The following is a 13,242-nucleotide window of genomic DNA, read 5'->3' as shown; positions in this document are numbered from 1 at the left end:
GCTTCTCTGGGGTTATTTCTGTGTTGGCTTTTTTTTTTTTTTTTTTTTTTTCCTTTGCTTCTGCTTCCCCCTTTCTTGGTTGTAGTACGGCCGTACCATTTCAGCTTGCTAGTGCAGAAAGATGTGAATTCAGTTGCTGGATGAGCCTGGCCTGGTGCAAACACATTGCTAGAGACATGTTAAAGAGTTCCAGGTGAATCGAGCCTGGGAGAGACAACAGCAAAACGGTAAGACGGAGCATGCTTAAAATTAGAGCAAGGGTTTTTAATTTGGAGCATCGCGGCAAGTCTGAATCCTGACTCACTCATTTACAACTTGAAAAGGATTCATTTTATGCATGTCATGTTACTCATCTCCTCTCATTTAACTGCTAAAAACATCACAGATTGATCAAGGGGGCATTTAAATTAGGGATCTGACAGGAGGTTACTCATGGGAGAGTCCCTTGAGGCTCCCCGGGCTACTGCTGCTAGTTTGTAAACACCGGCAGCAATGATAAAATGAGGAAAAGGTTTAGTGGCTGTGCTTCTTTGCCATAGCTGAGTCTTATTTCTCCTGAAACTCACTGATTACAGCTGAAAGAGATTTTACAGATTGTTTTGCCTGGCTAGGCTTGGCTGCATGCCCTCTGAGTCAAGCCAGTGAAGGACAGAAGACCACTTTTTTCATTTGGGTAAACTGATGTCCATGAATTAGCTGGGTTGGATCTGAGTGAAATAAACATCTCTGATATATCAGGGATCTGGGGCTACCTCCCTGCTCAGTTTGCCCCCTCCCCTTCTGGAGCACAAAACGCACCTGCGTTAAGTATGTGCTGCCTGGCAGAGGTCAGTGTGCTGGTATTTGGCATCGTTACACCTGTGGTGGTTATGCTTTCATGTATGAAAGGGTTGATCCTTCGTGCGGTTCTGCTTGAAGTACTGGCTCTGATAGTAGACCATTAGCATTTTGGATGCAATAGAGAACCCCCGCACGCACGAAGGACCTGGGCAGCAGGCAGCCTATTCCAAAATGATGCTCATCTGCTCATGAAGGAGAAGATAACAATCAAGAGACAGAAATGTAAACCTTGATATCTACAGAGGTTAAATTCCTCTTTCCTTTGTTAATTGTCACACAGTATTATTAGGGGTGGGGGGCGGTTGGAGTTGAAGGACATGTTTTAATATTGTTCAACGTGAGGCTACTACATTGCATGGTCCTAGTGAATTTTTAAGGCTCCATCTATTACACAGGCGCTGAGGGCTAAGCATGTCAGCATTTGAATTTTTGCTTTAAAAATACTCTAAGTATACTTGAACTCAATAATTCATGTAAAATGTAGATGATGTAGGTAGGGAATATTAGTTGAGAACGTCACCAGTACCTTGCTGTAGCACATTGGCCAGCAGCAACTTGTGTACAATTTTGTAACATAGGTATTTTTAAGAAAGAACTCCTGATTACTTGATAGGCTGATGAAGAGAAATACTATGTTGGGGTTCACTCGAATTTGGCGGGGAGGAGCCTTACCTATGCTTTTGTATTCACTCAGCTATTTATTGTAAAGGTTGGACAGTAAGTTTTGGGAATGAATACTTGAATATTCTTCCAAAGAGAGTTCAATCTTTTTCTATTTTGACATTTTTTATTATGTTCTAAAAAGTCAAGATGGACTATACACTATTCCTTTCCATACTTCATTTGTTCTTTTTAAAAAACTTTCTATTCAGCAGGTAGCCCTGTGTTTACTGTTTCTTTTTTTCTGAGAATAATGTATTCTAGCTATTTATGTTTTTACCTTCACTCTGCGAAAGCTGTGAGGTTTATTTTTTTCACCCTGTGACAGAAGGAATTGTGCATTTGAAACAAGTAAGGAATTTTTAAAAAGGGGAATAAATAGAAGAGCAGTAATATGACATCGCTTTGCCAATCATGCATGTTTTTATTCTGCATTCTACAAACATTTATTAGCCATCTACTATGTGTAAGAAATTGTAGGACATGCTGTGAGGAAACACAGATGAAACGAATACACTTCCTTTCCTGAACAGGCTTAGATATAGTAGCATTGGTATTTTTCTCCGGAATTTGCTCCATTATCCTTTCTCATGAATAAAGAAATTTAAAGCTTTTTGAATGTTATGTTTCCTACTTAGGAGAGTCCTTGGCCTATTTTCTTTTAATCATTTATTTATTAAAGAAATATTTATGAAGTCTACTGTGTAATACTGTAACTACTGTGTATCAGTAAGTAAAACAGATCTGGTCCATGTCCTCAAGGAACTTACAATCTACTTCTTTTTTAAAAATATTTTAAGGGGAAATTTTGGGACACTTTTTTTCCCATTTGGGTCACTTGTGAAACAGATACTGTGTGCTTTGATTTTTTTTTCATTTTTTTTTATTGTGGCATAAAATATATATAACACAAAATTTACCATTTTAACTATTTTTAAGTGTATATGTTAAGTATATCACAATGTTTTACCATCACTTTTACCCATTTCTAAAACTTTTTCATCATCCCAAGGAGAAGCTCTGCCCATTAAGTAATGGCTGCCTATTCTTCCTCCTCCCCAGCTCCGGTAGTCTCTAATCTACTTCCTGTGTCTATGAATTTATCTATTCAAGGTACCTCATATCACATCAAGTGGAATCATACAGTATTTGTCCTTTTGTGTTTGGTTCATTTCACTTAGCATGTTTTTAAGACTTATTCATGTTGTAGCAAGTGTCATAATTTCATTCCTTTTTAATGCATGCTTTGATTTTTATATGGAAAAGACAGCAATTTTCCTCCCTCATATGATTTCATTAAATCAAGTTCCTATATGGCCATGATAATAGATAATTTAGAGATACTGAAAACAAAAGCCAGTGAGCATGGGCAAAGAGTGAGGACTAGAAATGCAGTGGGGGGACGATCTACTGATATATTATACTTGGATGCTTTACATGGCCTGGTAATTGAGCACAGTGTTGGGCTACTTACCATATTCCCCGAAAATAAGATCGGGTCTTATTTTAAGGTTTGCTCCAAAAGACACATTAGGGCTTATGTTCAGGGGATGTCATCCTGAAAAATCATTCTAGGGCTTATTTTCCGGTTAGGTCTTATTTTCGGGGAAACATGGTAGATTTTCATGTCAATTCTCTGCTGACAGAGAACAACAATCAGCTGAAATATTCAATGGAACCGGGACTGTGGTTTTTGTCATTGTTAATATTCGAATTTTACCCACTATGTTTCTGGTCCCTTCTTTACTCTATCTAACTTCATTAGCAAAGACTGATTATTACGTTGAGGTCCGCTTATCGAATGGGAGACTCTTAGAACTGGCAGGTATGTCAGCAATTGTATTATGTCATTGGCTCATCATCATCCATTCACCACTGGGAGAGTGAGACTCTACTCACCCTCCTGATGCCCAGGGCAAAGCTTCTTTCGCTTCCCACTGCTGTTTTCAGTGGATAGTCAACCCGAAAACCCCAGGTATCCTCTGAGTTAGAGAGGAATGAGAGAGGCTGTAAGCTTGATGCCATGTTAAGCAGTTTTCCATTCGATGAGGTAAGCCTGGCTTCATCATATAGCATTCTGTTTCTCAAATTTCTTCCTGATACCGCTTCTCTTCAATCCAGATGGTTTTTCTGACAGAGGATCCTTTTTAGAAAGCCAGGTTAAGGCTCCCAGAGTTGTCCATGTATCTGCCATCAACTGCTTTGATGATTCGTAGACTGGATTAGTCAGGAGGTTATAGCCATGCCTTTAACATACTATTCAGGAAACGCAAACATGTATGGAGGAGGCAAATTCAACGTGGCAGGGCTCATGCCTGAGTCACCCCATCTTCCCAGTCCTGTCCTATTTAGTGAGTCTTATGCTTTCTGCCCCCTTAATTACTTTGCTTTTCAGGCCTGACTTTTCATGTGAGGCAGAATCAGATTAGTCAAGAGTATGTTAAATTGGGTGGTGGAAGTTGGGGGGAGAAGGGGGACACTAAACCAGAGCATTTATTTTGTTCAGCTTTAAAAGTGCTTTTCATTCCCTCCCTCTCTCCCTCTCTCCCTCCCTCCCTCTCTCCCTCCCTCTTTCCTTCCCTTTCTCCCTCCTTCCCTTCCTATCTCCTTCCCTTTCTTGCCTCAGGAGAAGAGAGAATCAGAGAAATGTTGCAGATCAGGTCTGCCCTTTGTTTATTTCTCTTGGGATAGAAGTCCCAGGGGCCATGTAGGTAAAACAACCTGGTGGTCAAGAGCTAGGATCCTGGACTAAATCCCGTTTCCTCTGCTTCCTTTCTGTGTGACCTTGAACATGTTACTGAATTCTTGTGTGCCTCAATTTAATCATCTGTTAAATTGGGGTAATAATAGTACCTCATGGAGTTGTTGTAGAGATGGAGAAAACACTTGTAAACTACTTTTCATAGTAACTGTGATGTAATAAGAGCTCAATAATAGACATTATCGTTGTCATCATCACATAGAAATACTTAATTTCCAACTCTCTTTTCTATCAACTTGCATTCTATCTTGCCCAAGATCCATCTCCAGTTTGCTTGATTATGGTGCGTAGATGACAATTTCTTTATGTTCATTGGGTTTGAGTGGATAAATGGAGGATGTGAAAGAATGATCCAGTTTGCTATTTATCATCTGGCAGGTTTTACAAGGGTGTGTGTTCTACAGACTCCCTCTTCTGCACAGCCAATGCAAGTTTGCCCCAGCGGCTGATTCCTCTGCTAAATGAAATCTCACTAAAAATACACAGATGACAGTGAAATGCTCCTGGAAGCACTGAGGGTTGTTTTCAGGTAGCAGCCAAGCAGCAGGATATGTGTATCCCACTGCTCTGCTCGATTCACTTTGGCTATCTCAGGATTCACTATTGACTTGTCTCAGTCGTAGGAAGTCACTGGTATACAGAACCAGTCCTCATGAACTCAGTTAGGACTATTATCAATGGACAGCTGTCAAATCTATTGCTGAAATTTCAGCTCTTGATGATAGATGGACCAATTGTTAAAGCTGCATTGAAAGCCGCATTCTATTTCCTCCCCAAAGGTTCATTGTTCCCTGCGTTTCTCTTCATAAGCTCTGTGTGGTTAGTGACCCATATATGCTTCTCTGAAAAATTTAAGAGCCTCAAAAGTCAATCCTATATTGAGTGATGCCCTATATTTTTCTGAATTCTTTGGTGGGGTTTGCATCTCAATTTATTTTATTAGAATAAAAACATTAAACTTTTAAACTTTGTAACATCACTCTTGACATTAATCACTAAATTATTATCCAAACATGAATAATACATTTAAATTTTATGAAAAAGGTGCTTATTGTAGGTGAGGCGATGTGAGTTGTATTTATGTATACAGCCATCTGTTTCAGAGGATGAAGATAGTATATAATTTTATTTCTCCTTCAGGGGAGGAATTTAAAAATGTTTATAATATTTATTTTTAAATGCTGTTCATATGGTTACCAGGGGAAAGAAATTGAGGTCCTAATGGATCAGTCAGTACCTCCAGTAGTGTCTTTTCAGTTTCCAGTTTTAATGTTATTATGCCTCCTGGATGCTTTATCTTACATGAGGGAAAGAATAGCAAGCTACAGATATTTGAAAAGTATAAACATGAAGGAAGAACTAGCCTGGTTTAGTACAAAGGAGCTATGGGTGGTGCAGTGAAACTCAGAAGAGAAACAAAACAGAATTCAGAAGGCACCTGAGACTGTTGTTTGCACAGCTTTTGAGACAAATGACATCTTCTCGGGTCCTCATGATGTTAAAACCCCTCAAACACTAAGCATATGTGTACAAGTAGAAAGCATCCAGGACCATGTTATTAATTTGAGACGTCTGTGGATGTAAGTTCAGCCTGATCTGTTTATTGGTTATTAGTGCTTCTGACATTGTAGATGTTTTTAAATGGTTGTAGCTCATATTACTCAGTCCCCCTTGTCAGGTTATAGCACACTTTTGCACAGTGATGGGTCCTCTGAAAACACACACTGGTTTTCCCTTCTCAGGTAGGAGCCAAGACAAAACTGAATAAAAAGAAAATCTATATTTAAACCTGGAAATTCCGTGAGAGAGGGGGTGAAAGTCCTTATTTGCAGGACCAGACTTTTTTTCTTTTTTCCCTAGAATACGAGCTTTAAGGGAAGAGTGTCTTGATGAAGAAACTAATTGGCCATGCAGTGTGAGCCACTTTGTGTAGCTGATTCTTCTGCTTTGTCGAGAATGGATATTCTACCTCCCAGGGCAGCTCTGTGAATTTTGTAGGTTGGAATAGCCTTTTGCTTTGTGGAATCTCAACAGAGCTTCTCCCTTGCTTTGCATAGGAATTCTCATTTTAGGTCCCCCATTTCCAGTGCCTCTGGCTATAAATGGGTGGGGGGAGGCAGTATAGAGTCACTTCTAAAGTCACCTTCCCACACTGGATTTTCATTTGGCCGTATGATGTGAATGCTACACTCCTGACTCTGTCTTTTTCCCATGAGGGAATTTTAACCAACATATAATTATGGATGTCAGGTGGGAGTCAGAAAATCCATGTATCTTTTTCTTTTTTCCCTTGACCTTTTTGGGATATTGAGTACTCTTTTAGGGGAGACAGTGACCCAGGCTTCCACAGAATTGCCATGTCCTTGTGTTTGGGAATAGGGGTTCATGTCCTTTGTCCAATATAAGGTGGGATATGTTCATTTATGCCATGTAGGCAAAGGGCTTTTTTTGTTTTCTTCCAGGGAGGACCTGTATTAGGATACATGGTACTCTTCACAAATGTTAAGTTTGTTTTCAAATCTCGTTTCTGGATCTTGAAGTGACTTCCTTGTAATTTTTTTTTTTTTAAAGCTACCAAATGAACTCTGATAAATAAAGAGCAAAGCAAGATTCTGGATTCGATTCTCCTTAGAACAATTTTATGATAATTATTTTTTCATAGCTATGGTGGCCAATGGCAAAACAATGCTTCTGTATTATAAACCTATAAATCCATATATTTCTATGCAGTAAGTACTGTTACTTGTGCTGTTATAACCCATGTATACTTTCCTATTTCTAGTTCTTACCCACTCCTATCCTATTGCTTTTAAAAAAATTCATAAATATATTTACTTGGGTGTACTGAATAGAGTGTGGCTTATTGAAAAACTTTATTTCAGTGTTCAAAATTATATTAAAGAATGATCTGAAATTACCATGATCTTTTGTGGGACGTTTGGGCAAAATTGTTACCCAAGGAATATTGAAATGATTATCACTCGTATTGTACTCAGAGACTGAAACAAATTTTGACTCTGGAAGACTTGACCTCTCACACAGTCTCACTCTCTTATTTGACCACAGCAGTAGAATCTATCATTATATGGTTTAGAGCACTGCACCTCCAACTTGAACGTGCACACAGCTCCCCTGGGGGTCTTGTTAAAATGCAGGTTCTGGCTCAGTGGGACTGTGGGAAGGGGAGTGGAGGAGGCCTGATATCCCAGGTGAGGCCAGTGCTTCCTGGTCTGTAAGCAGCAAGGGGTTAGACAATATTCCAGATGAAATCCTGCTCCCCATAGATAACTACATTCTGAAAAACCTACAAAATTAAACAAAATATGGTGAATGTTTAAATTTTAAAAAATGTATTGCAGTAAAAGACACATTCCCACTAATCCCGCTCAGAATAATCCTCCTTGCTTCAAACACATGGATCCCATTGTTTTTGCCACTTTCTGAAACAGTTCTGGAAGGTTTGGTTGCACTGTTGTGGCTGCCTTGATGTCCTGTATTGATTACAAATGTTTACCTTTCATTGGTCATTTTGACTTTGGAGAAGAGCCAGAAGTTGCACGGTGCCAGATCCAGTGAATAAGGTGGATGAAGACACATGATAATGTTTTTATTTGAAAGAAATTGCCTTACCAGAAGTGATGTGTGACACTGAGCCTTTCTGTTGTGATCACAAAATATGGTGAATGCTGCTGCCGAGTGCCATCCAATAGAAAAGCAGGGATCTTCAATATACGTCGTGGCTTGTTGAACCTTAGTAACGGTGTGTGACAAGTTTCAACTTGTTTGGTACAGTCAGTCACATGTGAGCTGCAGTTGAGAGAAGGTGTGTTTTAAAGTGTGCCATAAATCATCCTCCATCAAGACAACACTCCGTGTCACACATTACTTCTGGTATTCAGCAATTTCTGTCCAATAAAAACATTACAGTGTGCCCTCATCCACCTTATTCATTGCATCTGGGTGAATGTGACTTCTGGCTGTTTCCCAAAGTCAAAATGATTCAGGGCATTCAGGAAGCCATGATAGCACAACCAAAGACACTCACAAAAGAGGACTTCCAGAACGGCTTCAGAAAGTGGCAAGAATGATAGGAAAAGTCTGTTTGAAGTGAGGGGGAGTATTTTGAGGGGGATTAGTGGCAATGTGTCCTTTACCGTAACAAATTTTTAAAATTTAAGCATTCACGGCATTGTTTGATCACACCTCGTAAGTAGGGCACAACTAACAATAGAGATGATATTTCTACTTTTTCTATGAATGTTCGTTAAACTTTATGTTAAAGTTATCATTATGACTTGGATAAAGTACAGAACCTAGAGGTCAGTAAAAATATGCATCTGTCTATGTGAGCCTATGAGCAAAACTGTATCTTTTACAGTTTTTATAACAGAGGGAAAGCAACTAAATAAAATTATTTTAGCAATATATATGAAAAATGTAAGCTGCTGGGAAGACCGCCTAAATATTTTATCATAGAATTGGCAAAGCAGTTGTCAGGCCTGTTGGTGTGCTAATTACTGAGCCTAGCAAGGGTGGTAACAAAACTGCAGTCACTGACGCGGATAAGGGAATGCTGTGTCCTCAAGAGTTCTCCATTCAACTGTGTCCATTAGCCATGGATTCAGGGTTTAAATGAAATTGGGTCAGACCGCACATAAACCAGTCAGGAGAAAAATAAGCATTTAAGAATTAAATCACGATAATAGACATTGAATTCTGGTGAGTGGGGAACAGCTGGTGAAAGCCTGTTCATTGACTGGAAAAGATCTAGGCTCCGAAGGTGCTTCATTGTTACGTCGTTTTCTTAGGACTCACTTTTTAAATGGCCTGTCTGTAGTTAAAGGGGAAGGCTTTCTAATAACAAGAACAATCCATTTTTGAGTAAAAATGAACAGAATACCCATTTCATGCTGCCTTTTGGGCTTTGGGGACATTAAAGAAATGGAAGATACAGTTTCTCTGCTCAAGGGGTTTACGGTCTTGTCACAGAAATATAATGAACACATGAGAAACAGAGTGAAACAAAGACCTCCTCCCACCCCCGCAAAATAAACCAAACACACGAAAACAAATTCCACAGTAGCTTATATGAAAGCATATCAGACAGCATATATTTAAGTGACAAATTGTGAGGTACAATCTAAAAATGTTCTTAGGGCATTTTTGGTTGTGACAGTGACATAGGGACGCAACTAGCATTCAGTAGACAGAACCAGGGTTGCCAAATGTGCTGCAACGTGGCTGTTGCACCGTGCTGTTATGAATAATTCCTCAGCCAAAAGGCCCAGGACTCCATCACTGAGAATGCCAGGATCTTAGGGCTAAGGAAGACTCATGAAAACTGGAGCTGTCAGGGAAGTAAGTGCATGGTGTGGACCTGTCTGCCTCCTTTCTAAACCTGAAGGGAAATGGAATGTAAAAGGAAGCACTAAGAAGTGAATTCTTGTGCCTGGCCTTATCGAGTTGATCTGTTTAAAACCATTTACCAACTATACACTGCTGCCTAGTTCAAAGTCATAGAACAGTCGAGCTGTAAAAGATCTTAAGAGATGTGTACTCCGGCTGTCTCGTTGTACAGATGAGAAAACTGAGACCCAGAGAGTTTAAGTTGCTTATTCTAAGTCACTTGTTCATAGTCACTTCTGGTTTATGTGAGCAGCAGACTTGCCTGTATATTAGGTAATATTCTCAAGGTGATTTTGGGCTAGATCTTGGTTCTAATAAAACATAGCCGTAAGTCAAAGCACATTCACGTGTACATTCCTCTATGCACATCCTACACATTGTCTGTCTTTGCTCCTTATAGCTATTCACACTGCCACCTCCAAGCGTGCGTGTACACACACACACACACACACACACACACACACACACGGGAAGGGGAGAGAAGGGAAGACTATAACCAAAGAGAGGACAGCATACTTTTAGATCTTACAGGTTTAGATGAGAGATGAAAGCAGGGGTCATGGGTTATGAGTCCAGTGAAATCAGAAATCCCCATCCCAAATACTTTGCCTACCTATCCCCTGATAGCTGAAATGTATTTATTTATTTATTTTTGCAACGGATAAAGCTTTTGATTCTATATTGCTTAAAGTTCAAATAATTCTGGGAGAAGTAATACTCTGATATGAGTGTTCAAAAGCTTTAAGTGACCGATGGTGGTTGTTTTATTGGGAACAGATTTTGAGAGAAGATATTGCGTAGGAGAAAGCTGTCAGGGCTTCTTTGGGTAATGGGCAAAGGGAAGAACAGATGTAAGAGGTGGTCTGAGTGTCAAGACTTTCGCCTATTTCAGTTTTGCACTGGACCTATGATCGTATTCCTTTTATGAATGTCAGAAGACCATGGCTTATCTTAATGCCAAATGCATGATGCATATTTGCTGTGGGTCAACTCGGAGTCCTTTAAACAAATTCTTTTTCTGGTGTCTGCCTTTGTGAAAAGTGTGGAGTGAAGAAGTAGAGAAGATCACAGTCTGAATTCAGTAAAATGCTCATCACTAGAAAATGGTTGATTCAAAGGGACAATTTTCAGCCCGAATGAATTCACTTGAAATGAATGCCAGCCTTAACTGAATTAGGTTGCGCTGTTTTAAATCCACTGCTGTGAGTTTGGTAGACAGTTGTCTGGATTTTACATAGCTCCAAGCTAAAACTGTAGGTTAAACTGTGACTTTTGGAACCTCCAACACTGTTTGAATTTCCAACAATTTTTACAGAGTTTAGAGTCTGCCAGCTAGTGTACAGACCCCTCTTAATAATGAGTGAACCAAAATAATTGATTCAGATGGACGCCCAAATGTGCGGGTGCATCTTTAAACTTGTTTGAAATTCTAACTTCTATTGACTTTATTGGCAAAAATAAGAGAACTGGAGTTTATTTTGATATTTGTAATGATTTCTTTTTATCTGTTTTCACAATAAACAGAGACATCCCTGCGAATATAAATTTTGTCACTTAGTTTCTAAATGGAACAAGGAAGTGTGAATAAATGCAGTCATAGAAAAAGTATTTCTTAACTCCTATTAACATTAGAATGTCTGTTGTTTTCAGCCGATACTGACGACACAGCTCTTTACTGTGATTGGCTGTGGGTAGGGGTCCCAAAGGTGTTTTCTTCCAACCCCATGATTTGAGAAAACCACTTTAACCAATGGAAACCCCTTACTTTCCATAAGTTAGTGAAAAATCCTTGACCAGACCCTTCAAGCAGAGATTTGAAGGAAAAAGTACTCTTGGGGGCTAAAAAATGAATAGAAAACACAGTTTTTGTCCTTTGGAGGAGACAATTAGTTTGTTGAGATTATGACAAAAAAATTATTACAATCCAGGGTATGCAAAATATTGGAACAGACTAAATGCACGATCATGGAGGTGGATTCTTAATGAAGGATTGGTCTGAGTGGATGGGATTTAATCGACAGGGGCTTTTTTTCTGAGCAAAGAAAAGTCTTGTACAAGACAGTGGGTCCATGGCTTGTTGGTGTGAGAGGAAGTGTATGGCTTGGTGTACCTTATGCTTAGGTTACTGAAAAGGTATGTGTAATAGACTGTGAAAGCTGGTGGGGTCCGGATTGTCTAAGGGGCTTCTGTGCCCTGGGCTAAATGCCCACGTCTTTAAAAATATATATAGCTAATAAATATAACTTTGAAAAGCATGTGTCTCAATCTATTTAAGCTTTTAATTTTGAAAATCATTTGTCTCAGTCTATTTAAGCATTGATTACTGACAATGAAATTCCTTTAATTTCAAATACTAATCTAGTGTGACTATTTTAACATATTTCAGCAAACATAACCTTAAGCAAAGAAATCATGCACAAATATGATTATTGCAAATTATGTTATTACACTTATCCTGTTTTAAAACACCAACAATGTGGGTTTAAATAATTTCTATACCTTTTCTGTATTTCTTCTTATACCTTCCTAGGGTTATAGAGTTACTTATTGAGATCCCTCCCAGGGATTTCTGTAATGATATTTGTTGAATCTTCTTGGTGTTGCGTAATCTTTACTAATCCCTAAGAAAAACAATGCCTTCTTAGAATAGCCAGGGTTGTAGGATCTGAGTTGTGGGCTGTTGGGGTCTTGGTGGCTTTTTCCAAAGTGATTCAGATCTGAGTCACTGGTTAGCAGTTAAGTTGAGTTTTCTTTTTCAGGGTTAAATTTCACTCAGTCGTTAAAATTTAACTTTCCAAACAATGCCTTCCTCATTGGTTTCGCATAAGTTTTCTTTGCAATCTGGTGTCTCTCCACCAGATATCTTCTTTGTAAAACGTTGCTTAGGTGACATCACATACCCTTTATTCTGTGTTATATTGACCTGGTGTGTCATCACTGGAACATCTCGTGTTGTTGCTCTTTCTACACTTATGCTGCTTAGACTGTCTCCATAGCCCTGATCAATTATTCCTATTCTTGATAACAGTGCCTACTTTTTAGACACGGCTTACTCACATTTCCATGTATTAATAAAAACCATTCTCCTTTTATATTATAACTGCCATTTGTCCTTTAAATTAACTTTTGTCACTTGAAATCATAATAGACTCATGGTTTTTCAAGAACTCAACTTGTTGCATTTAACCATTTTATTTTCCCTTTGATGCTCAAATACATAATCAGAGTTTGGGCCGTAAGAACGCCTATAGGCAGATGCCTTTGTCCTTCTAGCATTGTCTCTGACATTTGGGAAAGGATCCTAGTTTTCTGGTAACAGCAGGATATTTTGCAGCTATTTTGTGCTTCTAGCCCTGTGAACTCGACTCAGGTCAACTTCCAAGGATTCCTCTTTTTTTATAGTGGAGCACTGGAACATAGACCAAAATCTGGGCTCTGGGGGTACACATGAAACTTCATAGTGGACCAAAGGGCTACTGTTGGTGGTTGGAAAACTCTGCCTTTTTGAGGTTATGGGTTCCCATTAGTTTTTTCCAATTTGACATATGCTTCTGCCCTCGAGTTTTCTTATAGTA

The 13,242-nt window shown here is 39.0% G+C and overlaps 1 protein-coding gene across 4 annotated transcripts in view; it reads left to right on the top strand.

Moving 5' to 3' along the window:
- CDK14 (cyclin dependent kinase 14) overlaps positions 1–13,242 on the top strand; it is a 547,463-nt gene that overhangs the window by 103,582 nt on the left and 430,639 nt on the right. Inside the window, exon 1 of one of the 4 annotated variants that reach the window (XM_019716543.3) lies at positions 71–227. The exons of the other annotated variants lie outside the window; for them this stretch is intronic. The gene's annotated coding sequence lies outside the window, so the exon portion shown is untranslated. Of the gene's footprint in view, positions 1–70; positions 228–13,242 lie in introns of those variants that run through there. 4 annotated transcript variants of the gene reach the window in all.

The sequence above is a fragment of the Rhinolophus sinicus genome, chromosome 4 (assembly GCF_057876585.1).
Source record: "Rhinolophus sinicus isolate RSI-liver-muscle chromosome 4, RSI-T2T, whole genome shotgun sequence".
Lineage (NCBI taxonomy): Eukaryota > Metazoa > Chordata > Mammalia > Chiroptera > Rhinolophidae > Rhinolophus > Rhinolophus sinicus.
This window is presented reverse-complemented; position numbering and strand designations above follow the sequence as displayed.